The following is a 16,550-nucleotide window of genomic DNA, read 5'->3' as shown; positions in this document are numbered from 1 at the left end:
TATTATATGCGATGATCTATACTATTTTATGACATCTTTTATGACTTATTGATTTAAAAAAATAAACACTTTAGTATAGCAAATTCTGTCTTTAAAAAAACAATGCTGGTTATCATTGTGATATTATTAACAGTTACATACTCCTGCATATAGTCCCTTAAGAGTCCATCAGAAAAATTTCCCACAACAGAACTTAAGATTTCTGGTCTATAATTACCTGTAAAAAACCTAGAACCCTGAATACGGGCACCACATTTGCCTTGCTCCTTGACTCATTCACTTACATAGAGCCCTAACCCGTTCACCAATAACAACAAAAGATAATACATAAAGTTGCAAGAAAAAATATGTGAACCCTTTGGAATGATATGGATTTCTGCACAAATTGGTCATAAAATGTGATCTGATCTTTATCTAAGTCACAACAATAGACAATCACAGTCTGCTTAAACTAATAACACACAAAGAATTAAATGTTACCATGTTTTTATTGAACTCACCATGTAAACATTCACAGTACAGGAGGAAAAAGTATGTGAACCTTTGGATTTAATAATTGGTTGAACCTCCTTTGGCAGCAATAACTTCAACCAAATCTTTCCTGTAGTTGCAGATCAGACGTGCACAACGGTCAGAAGTAATTCTTGACCATTCCTCTTTAAAGAACTGTTTCAGTTCAAAAATATTCTTGGGATGTCTGGTGTGAATCGCTTTCTTGAGGTCATGCCATAACATCTCAATCGGGTTGAGGTCAGAACTCTGACTGGGCCACTCCAGAAGGTGTATTTTCTTCTGTTTTAGCCATTCTGATTTACTTCTATGCTTTGGGTCGTTGTCCTGTTGCAACACCAATCTTCTGTTGAGATTCAGCTGGTGGACAGATGGCCTTAAAGAGGACCTTTCACCATAATTAAACTTCTAAAGTAACCATACAGGCATGTAGAGCGGCGCCCAGGGACCCCTCTGCACTTACTGTTATACCTGGGCGCCGCTCCGTTCTCTGGTAATTGCCTCCGGTATCTTTACAGTTAGGCTCCACCCAGGGGAACCTGCCGTCGGCTCATTCTCCAATGCTGTAGGGTTGGCCAATCACAGCGCTCAGCTCATAGCCTGAGAGAGAGCTGAGCGCTGTGATTGGCCACCGCTGCAGCATGGGAGAAGGAGGCGCCGGCAGGTTCCCCTGGGTGGAGCCTAACTGTAAAGATACCGGAGGCAATTACCGGAGAACGGAGCGGCGCCCAGGTATAACAGTAAGTGCAGGGGGCTCCCTGGGCGCAGCTCTACATGCCTGTATAGTTACTTTAGAAGTTTAATTCTGATGAAAGGTCCTCTTTAAGTTCTCCTGCAAAATGTTGTGATAAACTTGGGAATTCATTTTTCCTTCGATGATAGCAATTAGAGTTGAGCAGACACCTGGATTTTCGGGTTCGACGTATTTGGCCGAACTTCACAAAAAAGTTAGAGTTTGGGACCCGAAATTGACCCAAACTTGACCCCGAACCCGAACTTCATTGAAGTCAATGGGGACCTGAACTTTTAAACACTAAAATGGCTGTAAAAATGTCATGGAAAGGGCTAGAGGGCTGCAAATAGAGAAAGAGAGACTACATCCAAGGGAGATAAATGGATGACATTTTATTTTAATCGAGCGGAAATATGGGAAAAGTTTTTAAAGCAGAAGGATCGAATGCAAGGGCCAATTAAAGATGAATTTTAGAAATTTAAGTCCCCGTCACCTACGCAGAGTAGGGGTTTTTCATTGCCAGAAATGGGTTTATGTCACCCACCAATGGAACAGATTATTATTTTAAATTTCTGTCCCTGTCACCTACGAAGAGCAGGGGTTTATCCACCTCAAAAATTGTAAAATGTCAACCCAAGAATGTAACAGAAAAATTAGTGACATTTATTAACCTGTCTACTAGGTAGAGGAGGGATCTATCACAGACAATAATTGTTTAATGTCACCCGAAAATGTAAAAGAAAAATTTGTGAAATTTATTAAGCTGTCAACTAGGTAGAGGAGGGGTATATTACAGCCAAAAATTTGTTAATTTCACCCGGAAATGTAATAGACAAATTAGTGTTTTTTTTTACCTGTCTACTAGGTATAGCAGTGGTATCTCACACCCAAAAATTGGTGAATTTCCCCCAAAAATGTAACAGACAGATTAGTGATTTTTTTTACCTGTCTACTAGGTATAGTAGTGGTATATCACAGCCAAAAATTTGTAAATTTCAGCTAAAAATGTAACACTCAAATTTGTGATTTTTTTTTTAACTGTCTACTAGGTATAGCAGTGGTATATCACACCCAAAAATGGGTGAATTTCACCCTGAAATGTAACAGACAAATTTGTGAATTTTTTTAACCTGTCTACTAGGTATAGCAGTGGTATATCAGAACCAAAAATTGGTGAATTTCACCAGAAAATGTAACAGAAAAATTAGAGAATTTATTTAACTGTAGTGTTTCAAAGACCCTTTGGACCCAGGATATTCAACATTGATAGTAGCTCCATTCCCCTGAAGAAGCCACGTTCAGTGGTGAAACATGTTGGGGGAGCTTTTGTCTTAAGATTTTAGATTAGGTAGGTAGGACCAAATATCACGGCGAGGAGTATCTGCAGACTCCTCTGTACCCTGATAGTAAGTGGTGGAGAGTCGCGTTAAAGATAGATATATATTGGAAAATAAATGTTTTAAAGCGACTGAATAGGTGACCTCCTAACAGAAATTCCATCAAGGCGGATAAAGCATATCGCTAAACAGAAACAAAGAGTAGATGGACGCATGTTATGGAGGCAGAATATATGGGTGAAGTAACCCTTATCTCTGCCCATAGAGTCCTGCTGTACCTAGAATTTTAAAATTTTCCTTTGTTCTCCCGCTTTATATTATTCTTAACAAACAAAATAAACGTTATATTTTAAATAGACCTAAAATGGGAGCTTATTAGTCTAGGAAACTAGGCTATTTGAACGATATAATTTCTTTAACTGCATACTAGGAATAGAAGTGGCATATCACACCCAAAAATGGGTGAATTTCACCCGAAAATGTAACAGACAAATTTGTGAATTTTTTTAACCTAACTACTAGGTATAGCAGTGGTGTATCACACCCAAAAATTGGTTAATTTCACTTGAAAATGTATAGGACAAATTAGTAAATTTTTTAAACCTGTCTACTAGGTATAGCAGTGGTGTACCACACCCAAAACATTGTGAATCTCACTTGAAAATGTAACAGACAAATTAGTGAAATGACATAAAATATGTACAAAAAAAAAATTGATTTATGAGGTGGTGGTCCATATGAAGTAGGAGTTTGAGGAGGCGGTAGACATAGCAGTGTAGGTAGAAGCAACGGTGCAGAAGGACGAGGTAGACAACACTGGTTTTTGGTTTTAATGATTATTATTTTTAAATTAGGGTACACTCCAAAAGAGTGTGAAATATCCAAAATACAAGAATGAGCAATTGCGTAGTATAACTAAGGCAGGTTAAGGCCGGTATACATGTCTATTCTGCACAAGGTACGGACAAGTCCTGTGGGATCCATGCCTGGTTCATTTTAATGAACGTGAGCTTGTCCACATTGGCTGTGGACAGGCAACTGTGCTTGTCTGTGATAATGCCCCCTGCCGTGCTAAGCACACATTCAAATAATACACTGGGTGCAGGGAAGGCCAGCACCTCGAAGGCGTAAAGGGCAAGCCCAATTTGGAGACCCAAAAGTTGAAGGGGGCAGACCCATCATTCAGTACGTGTAGACATGTGCACACATACTGCTCCACCATGTTGGTGAAATGCTGCCTCCTGCTAAGACATTCCCTATCAGCTGGTGGTGCTGGTTGTTGTGGCGTGCTGACAGAGCTTTTCCACATTTCTGTCATGCTAATCCTGGCTTCTGAGGTGCTGGCGGTGCCCCAGCTGCGCTGCCTTCGCCTTGTGCTTCCACTGTGCCCCCGCTGTCAGGTGGGAATGCCACCAGCAGCGCATCTACCAACGTGCACTTGTACTTGCGCATTTTACGATCACACTCCAGTGACGGAATTAAGGACGGTACGTTGTCCTTGTAACGGCAATCCAGCAGCGTGGCCACCCAGTAATCAGCACAAGTTAGAATGTGGGCAACTCTGCGGTCGTTACGGAGACACTACAGCATGTAAACGCTCAAGTGTGCCTGCCTGCCCAGAGGCAAAGAAAAGCTGTCCTCTGTGGTAGGTGTATCGTCTGTGTCCTCTGTATCCCCCCAGCCACGCACCAGTGATGGCTATGAGCTGGTCTGGGTGCCACCCTGCTGCGAACAAGGTTCCTCCTCCTCCATCTCCTCCTCCTCATCCTCCACCTCCTCATCCTCCAGAACTGTGCCCTGGCTGGACAATTGTGTACCTGGCGTTTGTGGGTGCAGGAACCCACCCTTGGAGCCACTTGTGAATGACTGGCCAGAAACCCTACAAAATGATCCCTCTTCCTATTCCTCCTCCTCATGTGCCACATCCTCTTTCATCATCACCAGCAGCGTTTTTTCAAGGAGGCATAGAAGTGAGATAGTAACGCTGAGAATGGCGTTATCGGCACTGGCCATGTTGGTGAAGTACTCGAAAAAGCGCAACAAGGAACACATCTCGCATGGAGGCCCAGTCATTGATGGTGAACTGGTGCTGTTCTGCAGAGTGACCCAACCGTGCGTGCTGCAGCTGAAACTCCACTATCGCCTGCTGCTGCTCGCACAGTCTGGCCAGCATGTACAAGGTGGAGTTCCACTTTGTGGGCACATCGCATATGAGGTGGTGAGCGGGAAGGCCGAAGTTACGCTGCAGCGCTGACAGGCGAGCAGCAGCAGGGTGAGAACGCCGAAAGCGCGCACATACGGCCCGCACTTTATGCAGCAGCTCTGACATATCGGGGTATTTTTTAAGGAATCTCTGCACCACCAAATTCAGCACATGCGCCAGGCAAGGGATGTGCGTCAAACCAGCTAGTCCCAGAGCTGCTACAAGATTTCGCCCTCTATCGCACACCACCAGGTCGGGCTTGAGGCTCACTGGCACCAACCACTCATCAGTCTGTTGTTCAAGGCCCGTCCATAGCTCCTGCGCGATGTGGGGTTTGTCCCCCAGACAGATAAGTTTTAAAACTGCCTGCTGTCGTTTACCCCGGCTGTGCTGAGGTTGGTGGTGAAGGTGTTACGCTGACTAGATGAGAAGCCGATAGAGGATGAGGAAGCGGAGTAGGAGAAGGAAGCAACAGGAGGCAAACTGAAGCACCCTGCTATCCTCGGTGGTGGAAGGACATGCGGCAAACTGCTATCCGCCTCAGGCCCAGCCGCCACTGCATTTACCCAGTGTGCTGTTATGGAGATATAATGTCCCTGACCGTGCTTACTGGTCCACATATCCGTAGTGAGGTGCACCTTGCCACAGATGGCGTTGCGCAGTGCACACCTTATTTTGTCCCCAACTTGGTTGTGCAGGGAAGGGATGGCTCTCCTGGAAAAGTAGTGGCGGCTGGGCACGTCGTACTGTGGGACAGCCACCGCCATAAGGCCTTCAAAACTCTCCATCTCCTCCCGAAGGAATGACAGCATTTCAAAGGCCAGTCATTTTTCAAATGCTGGCATTCAGGGCCAGGGATCGCGGGTGGGTATTGGGGTACTTCCTCTTCCACTCCAGTGTTTGGGAGATGGAGAGCTGAACACTTCCATGGGACATTGTGGAGATGCTTGGTGTTGCTGTCAAATCCTCTGTTTGCAGGGTGGTAGGTGGCACTGTCACTCCAGAGGTGGATGAAGAGGCCGAGACTGCAGCAGAAGAGGAAGCAGGAGGATCCAGAGACCTTTCTTGGTTTTGAAGTATCTACTCCACTGCAGCTCGTGCTTTGCACTTAGATGCCTGGTCATGCAGGTTGTTCTCAGGTTGAGAACGTTTATGCCTCGTTTCAGGCTCTGATTGCACAGTGTGCAAACCACTCGTGTCTTGTCACGAGCACATTTTCCGAAGAACTGCCACGCCAGGGAACTCCTTGGTGCTGGCTTTGGTGTGCTCGGTCCCTTGCTACGGTGGGCAGTAGCAGGCGTACTGTCTAGGGCAGCGGTCCCCAACCGCCGGGCCGCGGCCCGGGACCGGGCCCTGGAAGATTGTATGCCGGGCCGCGGCAGTTAGGGTTGCCAGACGCTCCGCCCCGCACAACTCTCTCTCTGCAGCTGTCAATCACATCCGCACAACCCCACCCCTTCAATGCGCAGCTGCCTAAGGACTCGCAGTATGCACGAGCCGCTCTGAGTTCCTCCCACCTGCTGAGTACATTCTTCAGACCAGCGTTAGCAACTGTCACCGAGACGCCGCTCACTCCCGCATCATGTGATGAGGACAGCCCGCCCCTTATATTACCTGTCATATGGTCAGTCACATGGTCCGGTCATCTGCTATGAGAGCCATTATATCCATGGAAATGAAGACGTCGAGAGCGCGCGTGTCGCCTGTAGTAACCAGTCATGTGAGCTGCGGCAAGTCTCTGTGGGGAGCATAGTGTGGATGTCTCTGTGGGGAGCATAGTGTGGATGTCTCTGTGGGGAGCATAGTGTGGCTGTCTCTGTAGGGAGCATAGTGTGGATGTCTCTGTGGGGAGCATAGTGTGGATGTCTCTGTGGGGAGCATAGTGTGGATGTCTCTGTGGGGAGCATAGTGTGGATGTCTCTGTGGGGAGCATAGTGTGGATGTCTCTGTGGGGAGCATAGTGTGGATGTCTCTGTGGGGAGCATAGTGTGGCTGTCTCTGTGGGGAGCATAGTGTGGCTGTCTCTGTGGGGAGCATAGTGTGGATGTCTCTGTGGGGAGCATAGTGTGGATGTCTCTGTGGGGAGCATAGTGTGGAGGTCTCTGTGGGGAGCAGAGTGTGACGGTCTCTGTGGGGAGCAGAGTGTGACGGTCTCTGTGGGGAGCAGAGTGTGACGGTCTCTGTGGGGAGCAGAGTGTGACGGTCTCTGTGGTTAATAACTACTGTGAATGGGAGATGCACATGAATCAGTCAGCGCCGACCAGCACCCACTAAGCCCCGCCCAAGAACCCCACCCCCCACCCGGTCCCTGGGAAAATTGTCTTGCATGAAACTGGTCCTTGGCGCAAAAAAGGTTGGGGACCACTGGTCTAGGGGACGGCCGTTCCGCTTTTGCACCCTGCTCCCTCTTCTGCTGTGCGACCGCCGCCTCTTCCTCCGAACTACACAGGTCACTTGCGTGACCTTGATTCCATGTGGGGTCGAGGACCTCATCGTCCTCCACGTCATCTTCCACCCAGTCTTCACCCCTGTCCTCCTTGTCGGTCTGCACACTTTTCGAAAGCCCCAGCAGTTGGCACCTGTGTTTCGTCATCACCCGAGACGTGCTGTGATGGTCCTCCCATGTACTCATCTTGAAACATAAGTGGTTGGGCATCTGTGCACTCAATCTCTTCCACTTCTGGGACAGGGCTAGGTGGATGGCCCTGGGAAACCCTGCTAACAGAGTCATCAAAAAGCAGAAGAAACTGCTGCATGACTTGGGGCTCAGACTGCTTGGCTGATTTGCAAGGGGGTGAGGCGAAAGACTGATGGACATCGGCTGCAGGTGCCAACGCTGATCTTTCAGCAGGAGACTAGGTGGGAGACAATGTGAGGGAACTGGAGGCACTGTCAGCAACCCAATCTACTATTGCCTGTACTTGTTCTGGCCTCACCATTCGTAGATTCGCATTAGGCCCAACCAAATACCGCTGCAGGTTCTGTCGCCTACTAGCACCTGAGGGAGGTGTTTCACTTGTGCGTGTAGCTGGCACAGATCGACCACGTCCTCTCCCTGCAACAGGAGCTCCACCAGCAGCACCACGACTGGGGCAACGTCCCTTATTTGACACTTTCCTCATATTTCTCAAATTAAGGATCTTGCCCTAAATGGGTGTTTTATTAATAGCAGATTATAACCACAGTATGTAAACGGTGTATCTCACACGTATAGATGCAGACTAGGCCGCCCGTAATGAAAGATTTTTTTCCAAAATGGGTGTTTTATTAATAGCAGAATGGAACCCCAGTATGTAAAGGTTGTATCTCACACGTACAGAACCAGACTAGACCGCAATTAAAGATTTTTGCCCAAAATGGGTGTTTTATTAATAGCATAATAGAACCACAGTATGTAAAGAGTGTATCTCACACATACAGATCCAGACTAGGCCGCAATTCAAGTTTTTTTGCACAAAATGGCTGTTTTTCAAATAACAGAATAGAACCACAGTATCTAAAGTGTGTATCTTACACGTACAGATGTAGATTGGGACACAATTAAAGATTTTTGCCCAAAATTTGTGTTTTTCTAATAGCAGAATAGAACCACAGTATCTAAAGTGTGTATCTCACACGTACAGATCCAGACTAGGCAGCAATTAAATATTCTTGCCCAAAATTTGTGTTTTTATAATAGCTGAATAGAACCACAGTATCTAAAGGGTGTATCTCACAATGACATATGCAGCAAAGGCTGCAAAATTTAGTTTTTTGTCCAAAATGTTTTGGTTTTTTTTTATAACAGAATATAACGCTTAAATTTCACACGTGCAGATGCAGCAAGGGCTGTAAAATTGTGTATTTTGCACAAAAAGGGTGTTTTTTAAAACCCAGAAATTTATAGCTGTATTTCTAGCTTAAATTGCATACTGACTAATGCGGCAGAGGCCCAAAATGAAGGTTATTGCAAAAAAATTGGGTGTTTTTTCAAAGCCAGAAAATTAGTAAAGTTTTTAAAACTTGTTTTTAACAATCACAGATGTAGCAAGGGCTGCAATATTAAAGGGCTTCTGTCACCCCCAAAACTTTTTTTTCATTTTTGGGCATATTAAAATCCTTATTGGACGACTATTCCCTATATATGTCACCACCAGACATCTGAGAAGCTCTGACAGACGTCTAGAACCTCCTCCTTGAGGTTCCTTTGTTTTGCTTTCATTTTCTCATCTCGTTAGCCTCTCTCAGCTGTCTTGTAGTTGCACTGATTCCATCCCTTTAAATCCTTTCCCACAGTGCATCACTTTGCGGTTTAGATTCCTTCCTGGAGTGTGTGCATGCTGTTTCTACTTCTGAGTCTGCTACAAGATAAGTTTTGTTCTTTCATTTGTGTTTTTCTGTTTGCTGGATCCCAGGTGACCCTGACTCCCTCCGTATCTAGTGTAGGGAGCCGGTGGTCGTGTCCCCTCACTATTATATGGTGTTCCGGTGTTATACAGTCGAGGTACGAGGATATGCGATCATCTACATTTGGGATCAGCCAGGTCTGATGCAGGGCTCTCCCTTTTTGTTCCTTAGTTTTGGATCCAGTCAGTCGTATATTCATTTTGTGTTTTCTAGTTTCCTGCACACCTTCCGTGACAATATATGGCTCTTACCTTGTTCTGTGGCTTGGTTTCACTAAAAATCTATCTTTAAAAATATGCAAATTACTTCACTATCAGCAAGTAGGGCGTCTACTTGCTGGTAGCCGCCGCATCCTCCTTTTAAAAAAAACGCCCCCTCCTCCTGTTGATTGACAGAGCCAGGGAGCGCTCTCCTCCTCCGGCTGGCCCTGACTGCAATTCAAATCCCGCGCCTGCACCTCATGCGCCGATGACGTCTTCTCTTTCGGGTTTAGAGGTGACGTCATCAGCGCAGGCGAACTGAGGGAGTGCTGAGGAAGCGAGCGTCCTTCTCTCAGAGTGCCTGCACCGAATGAAGTGCAGGCGCGGGATTTGAATTGTCAATCAACAGGAGGAGGGGGCGCTTTTTTTTAAAGGAGGATGCGGCGGCTACCAGCAGGTAGACGCCCTACTTGCTAGTAGTGAAGTGATTTGGCCATCCTGTAAAGATGACTGCAAGAGCACAGCGCAGACTGCTCAATGAGGTGAAGAAGAATCCTAGAGTGTGAGCTAAAGACTTACAAAAGTCTCTGGCATACGCTAACATCCCTATTAGCGAATCTACGATACGTAAAACACTAAACAAGAATGGATTTAATAGGAGGATACCACAGAGGAAGCTATTGCTGTCCCAAAAAAAAACATTGCTGCACGTTTACAGTTTGCACAAGAGCATCTGGATGTTCCACAGCAGTACTGGCAAAATATTATGTGGACAGATAAAACCAAAGTTGAGTTGTTTGGAAGAAACACACAACACTATGTGTGGAGGAAAAGAGGCACAGCACACCAACATCAAAACCTCATCCCAACTGTGAAGTATGGTGGTAGGGGCATCAAGGTTTGGGGCTGCTTTGCTGCGTCAGGGCCTGGACGGATTGCTGTCATCGAAGGAAAAATGAATTCCCAAGTTTATCAAGACATTTTGCAGAAGAACTTAAGGCCATCTGTCCACCAGCTAAAGCTCAACAGAAGATGAGTGTTGCAACAGGGCAACGACCCAAAGCATAGAAGTAAATTAACAACAGAAGAAAATACGCCTTCTGGAGTGGCCCAGTCAGAGTCCTGACCTCAACCAAATTGAGATGCTGTGGCATGGCCTCAAGAAAGCGATTCACACCAGACATCCCAAGAATATTGCTGAACTGAAACAGTTCTGTAAAGAGGAATGGTCGAGAATTACTCCTGACCGTTGTGCACGTCTTATCTGCAACTACAGGAAACGTTTGGTTGAAGTTATTGCTGCCAAAGGAGGTTAAACCAGTTATTAAATCCAAGGGTTCACATACTTTTTCCACCTGCACTGTGAATGTTTACATGGTGTGTTCAATAAAAACATGGTAACATTAAATTCTTTGTGTGTTATTAGTTTAAGCAGACTGTGATTGTCTATTGTTGTGACTTAGATGAAGATCAGATCACATTTTATGACCAATTTGTGCAGAAATCCATATCAATCCAAAGGGTCCACATACTTTTTCTTGCAACTGTATGTTATCTTTTTATAAACAAACAAAAAAACATTTTAGTATCTACATAGTCTAAGAGTCATTTTTTTGTTCGTTTTTAACCGATTATCTTAGGTAGGGGCTTATTTTTTGTGGCATGAGAGGACAGTTTTATTGGCACTATTTTGGGGGGCATATGACTTTTTCATCGCTTGCTATTACAAGTTTTGTGATGTAAGTTGAAATTTTTTTGCACAGGATGTACGTTTTTTTCCACAGGAGGCAGACCGTATTTATCTGAGGGGTTAGGTTATGGGGTATTTTTATAGAGCATATTCTTACGGACGTGGTGATACCTAATATGTCTACTTTTTATTTATTTTTATGTTTTACACTATATTATCTTTTTATAAATAAAAAAATAATAATTTAGTAATTTTGTATCTCCATAGTCGAAGAGTCATTTTTGTTTTTAGACGATGTCATGGAACCATGAACCAGACGTACAACAAGAGATAAGTGGAAATAAGAAGGCTTTATTGAAAACCAAGCTGTAGGGCAAAAGTCCAAACGGATGGCTAAACCGAAGCAGGGTCTTGCGAAGCCAGAGGTCAGGAACCAGAAGGGTAGTCAGACGAAGCCTGGATCAGGAACCAGCAGGGTAGTCAGACGAAGCCTGGATCAGGAACCAGCAGGGTAGTCAGACGAAGCCAGGATCAGGAACCAGAAGCAGCAGCAGTCTTGGAAGCATGTGAACACAGGAGGACCAAGCAAGGAACTGAAGCCACAGACCTCCTATATATATGAGCTAGGCATCCAGCTCCTCCCAGTGGGAAGGAGAAGCCGCAGGGTGGGAGGCTACAAGAAACCCAGAAACCAAGATGGCCGCCAGCACATGTCAAACGAAGGAGAACAGCAAGAAGGTAAGACCATGACAGACGATTATCTTAGTTAGGGGCTCATTTTTTGCGGGATGAGAGGACAGTTTTATTGGCACTATTTTGGGGGGCATATGACTTTTTGATCGCTTGCTATTACAATTTTTGTGATGTAAGGTGACAAAAAATACTTCAATTACTCTTACCGGTAATATGTTTTCCATGAGCCCATGACAGCACCTGTGAGAGATCCTCCTCCCTCCGGACAGGAAACAGGAACTTCCCAGATCTTTAAATTGGTCCCGTGCCTTCTACCTTCAGTATTTGACAAGATTCCTGGGACCAGCAACGCACCTATATATAGTGAGAACTAACAACATAGGCGAGAAAACATAATAGACAAAAAACTCTGCGCCAAATATATGCCAGGCATATCTCTTCTTTGGCACCATACTAAAGAGTAGACTTCTCTTTTTTCCCATTATTCTTTATATATAAAAAATAATATATATATATATATTTTTTTTTTTATTAAGGGAGGGAATTATGTAGGTGCTGTCATGGGCTCATGAAAAACATATTACCGGTAAGAGTAATTGAAGTATTTCCATTACGCCCCATGACAGCACCTGTGAGAGACTAGACTAGATAACTATTAGGGAGGGACTGCAGCCTGCAGCACCTTTCTCCCAAAGGACATATCCTGCACAGATGAAAGGTCCAACCTGTAGTGTTTGTAAAACGTAGAGGGGGAACTCCACGTTGCAGCCCTACAGATCTGTTCTATGGTAGCGCACCCTTTTTCTGCCCAGGAAGAGGCTACTGCCCTGGTGGAATGGGCTGAAAAATCTGAAGGGACCTGACAATCTGATAGTGAATATGCCAAACCTATCGCTCTCTTGATCCATCTGGCTAAGGTACGGCTTGTAACCTTGGAGCCCCTGTTCTGACCCTGAAATTGAACAAAGAGTTGCGGGGTCTTTCTAAGGTCCTTCGTAGATTCTAAATACTCACAGACACACCTTCTAACATCTAAAGTATGAAAGGATTTCTCTCCTTCATTCTTTGGGTCCTGACAAAAGGAAGGGAGAACTATCTCCTGAGACCTATGAAACACCGACACTACTTTGGGCAGGAACGCAGGGTCTGGTCTGAAAACAATCCTATCCTCCAGAATCTGGGTATATGGAGGGGAAGAGGACAAAGAGGACAGCTCTCCAACACGTCTGGCAGATGTAATGGCCACTAAAAATACAGTCTTATAGGACAGCATCTTTAAGGGGATGTCCCCCAGAGGCTCGAACGGAGCCTTGGTTAGAGCAGAAAGAACCAGGTTAAGGTCCCATGGGGCTGACTTAGATCTAACTACAGGACAAAGTCTAGAGGACCCCCTAATGAACCTTTTGACCCAAGGATGAGTAGCCAAACGAAAGTCAAACAGGACACTCAGTGCCGAGACCTGCACCTTGAGAGTGCTGGGTTTAAGCTTTTTGTTCAGGCCTTCCTGCAAAAAGTTCAAAATTAACGGGATGTTGGGCGAGTTCAAGTCTAAGCCTGGACCTGCAAACCGAAGGAAGGCTTTCCATACCCTCAGATAGATATCGGAGGTGACTTTTTTCCTACTAGCTAGGAGAGTCCCGATGACCTGTTCTGATAGGCCCCTAGACCTGAAGAAAGACCTCTCAAAATCCAAGCTGTCAGGTGGAGATTCTTGACTTCCGGATGATGTAGAGGGCCCTGATATAATAGGTCCTGTCTTTCTGGAAGCACCCAGGGATCTGCTATCGATAGTCTCCTCAACCAAGCAAACCAGACTCTTCTTGGCCAAAAAGGTGCAATTAGAATCACAGTCGCCTGCTCCCCCCTGATCTTCTGGATCACTCTGGGCAATAGGCTGATGGGAGGAAACGCATAGACTAGGCCCTTCCCCCACGTCTGTGAGAGCGCATCTGTGCCTATCGACTGATCCTCCCTGCTGAGAGAAAAGAACTTTTTGCACTTTTTGTTTTCCCCCGAGGCGAATAGATCTATCGTAGGAGATCCCCATAGGGCCTGTATTTGGTGAAACACTTCTTGATTCAGACACCAATTCGCCTGACTGAATCTGTGTCTGCTGAGAAAGTCCGCCTGGTGATTCTCTGAGCCTTTCAGATGAACCGCCGAGAGAGACAGAGCTTTCCCCTGCATTAACAAGAAAATCCTGGATGCCAGCTCCATTAGTTGATAGGATCTTGTCCCCCCTTGTTTGTTTATATAAGCCACCACCGAGGCGTTGCCTGATAGGATCCTGACATGTTTTTGAGACAAAAAGGGGAGACTCTTCTCTAGTGCGCACAGGACCGCTCTTAACTCCCTGGCATTTTGGGACTGAGCACTCTGGTCTTTTGACCAAGGACCTTGGAAAAACCCCAAAACTGAATGGGCCCCCCATCCCCAAGGGCTTGCATCGGTAGTTATTATTAATGGGTCGTGTCTCACCCACTCTACCCCCTGATCGAGGTTCGAAGCCTTTAGCCACCAAGCTAGGGATCGGGTTACTGACCCCGGGACCACAATCTTGTGATCTAGGGATAGCGACCTCCCATCCCATTTGGACAGAATGAGCCATTGCAGTATTCTGGACCTGAATTGGGCCCACCTCACTGCTGGAATACAGGCCGTCATCAGACCCAGAATAGACATCGCTTTTCTTAAGGGGACTTCCTTGATCTTGCTGAAAGACCTGATCTTTTGCTGAATCCCCTCTTTCTTGACTGCTGGAAGATAAGATTTCTGAGTCTGAGAGTCTAACAGGATGCCTAGGAAAACACATCTGGATGTTGGAATCAGGGATGATTTGTCCCAATTTATTAGCCAGCCCAGGCTCGTCAGGATCCCCAGGACCTTCTGTATGTGAGATTTCAGCTGCTCTGGGGACTGCCCTACCAAGAGAAGGTCGTCCAGGTATGAGACTATAATGATGTCCGACCTCCTTACTTCTGCCATTACCTCCGCCATCAGCTTTGTGAAGAGCCTCGGCGCCTGTGATACCCCAAAAGGAAGAGCTCTGAACTGTAAATGAACAATTGATTCCCCTATCTTCACTGCCACCCTCAGGTATCTTTGGGACAAGGGATGGATGGGCACGTGGTAGTAGGCATCTTTTATGTCTATTGAGGCCATCACACAGTTGGGGAACAGATGGAGGACCGTGGAGGAGATGGACTCCATCCTGAATTTCTGATAGGACAGATACTGGTTGAGACCCTTCAAATTTATAATCAGTCTGAACGTTCCGTTGGGCTTGGGGACCAGAAATAGGGTTGAATAAAATCCCTCTCCTTGCTCGTCCTTTGGGACTGGAACAAGGACTGCCTTTTCCAGGAGGCTGTTTATTTCCTCCAAAAGTGCCACCTGTTTTGGAGAATTTTGGCTTAATGAAGTAACTTTGAAAGTCCTGGGCGGTAGTCTCTTGAAGTCTAGGCGATAGCCTTCCTTTATAATATCCTTTACCCAAGCGCTTGCGGTAATATTTCGCCAGGCTGGAAAAAATAAAGAAAGACGACCGCCCACTTGGGGTCTGGCGTCATTGTTGAGTGGAACTTGAGGTTTGAGGTCTGGATTTAAACAGCACACTTTTTGATTTATCAGATCTCCACTCCCTCCTTTTCTTTTGATCCCCAAAAGCCTTCCTTCTTTCATTACTCCGAAATGGCTTCCCCTGTTTAGGAAAGGACGGTGCTGGAAAACCTTTTTTCCTATCGGATGCCTTATCTAAAATGTCATCTAAGGCTGATCCGAATAGAAAGCCCCCTTGGCAAGGTAAGGCACAAAGCTTAGATTTTGAAGCTACATCGCCCTTCCACCCTTTCAACCATAACGACCTTCTGGCTGAATTGGAGAGTGCAGCCGCCCTAGCGGAAAGCCTCAATGCGTCAGCGGAGGCATCAGAGATAAAGTCCACTGCACTGGACATAGTTGGTATCGCCTCCAGCAGCTGATCCCTAGGAGTCTTATTCTCTATATGAGACTCTAATTCCTCCAACCAGAGCTTTAATGACCTAGCCACCGAGGTAGTTGCTATATTTGGCTTAAAGGCAGGAGTGGAAGCTTCCCAATTCTTCCTTAGGTATGCATCAGCCCTTTTGTCCATGGGATCTTTAAGGGACCCTAGATCCTCAAATGGGAGAGCTGACTTCTTATTTATCTTGGCTACGGGAGCGTCTACCCTCGGTACCTCCTGCCAAGCTGACACTTCCTGATCATCAAAGGGGTACTTTCTCTTGACCGCTCTAGGGATAAAGAATTTTTTATCGGGCTTCTCCCATTCACGTTTAATCAGATCCTTGATACAGTCCTGAATGGGGAAAACCCTAGACTTTTTAGGCTTTAGGCTCTCAAACATTAGCTCTGGTCTAGACCTGGACTCCTTTTCCTCCTCAAGCTCCATCGTGGATCTAACCGCCTTCAATAACAGGTCCGTATCTTCTGCTCTAAACAACGGCTTCCCTGTCAAATCCTCAGAAGAGGAATCCGAGTCTGCAATAGCGCCTTCCTCAGACCCAGAGTCCACAGCATCCTCCGCTACCGCCTGGGGCCTCTTATGCCTGGATGAGCTAGGCAGAGATTTTTTAAGCTCCTCTACTGACGAACGGACTTCATTTTTTACTAAATTCTGGATACTCTGTAATAAAGATGGCGACTCCTCGGCCACTAACTTATCCAGACATGGTTGACAACATGTCTTGGAGTAAGATGGATCCAGCTTCCTCTTGCAAATTCCGCACTCCTTAGCTCTTTTGTGGGAAGCTTTCTTTGG

The sequence above is a fragment of the Bufo gargarizans genome, chromosome 5 (genome assembly GCF_014858855.1).
Source record: "Bufo gargarizans isolate SCDJY-AF-19 chromosome 5, ASM1485885v1, whole genome shotgun sequence".
Classification (NCBI taxonomy): domain Eukaryota; kingdom Metazoa; phylum Chordata; class Amphibia; order Anura; family Bufonidae; genus Bufo; species Bufo gargarizans.
This window is presented reverse-complemented; position numbering follows the sequence as displayed.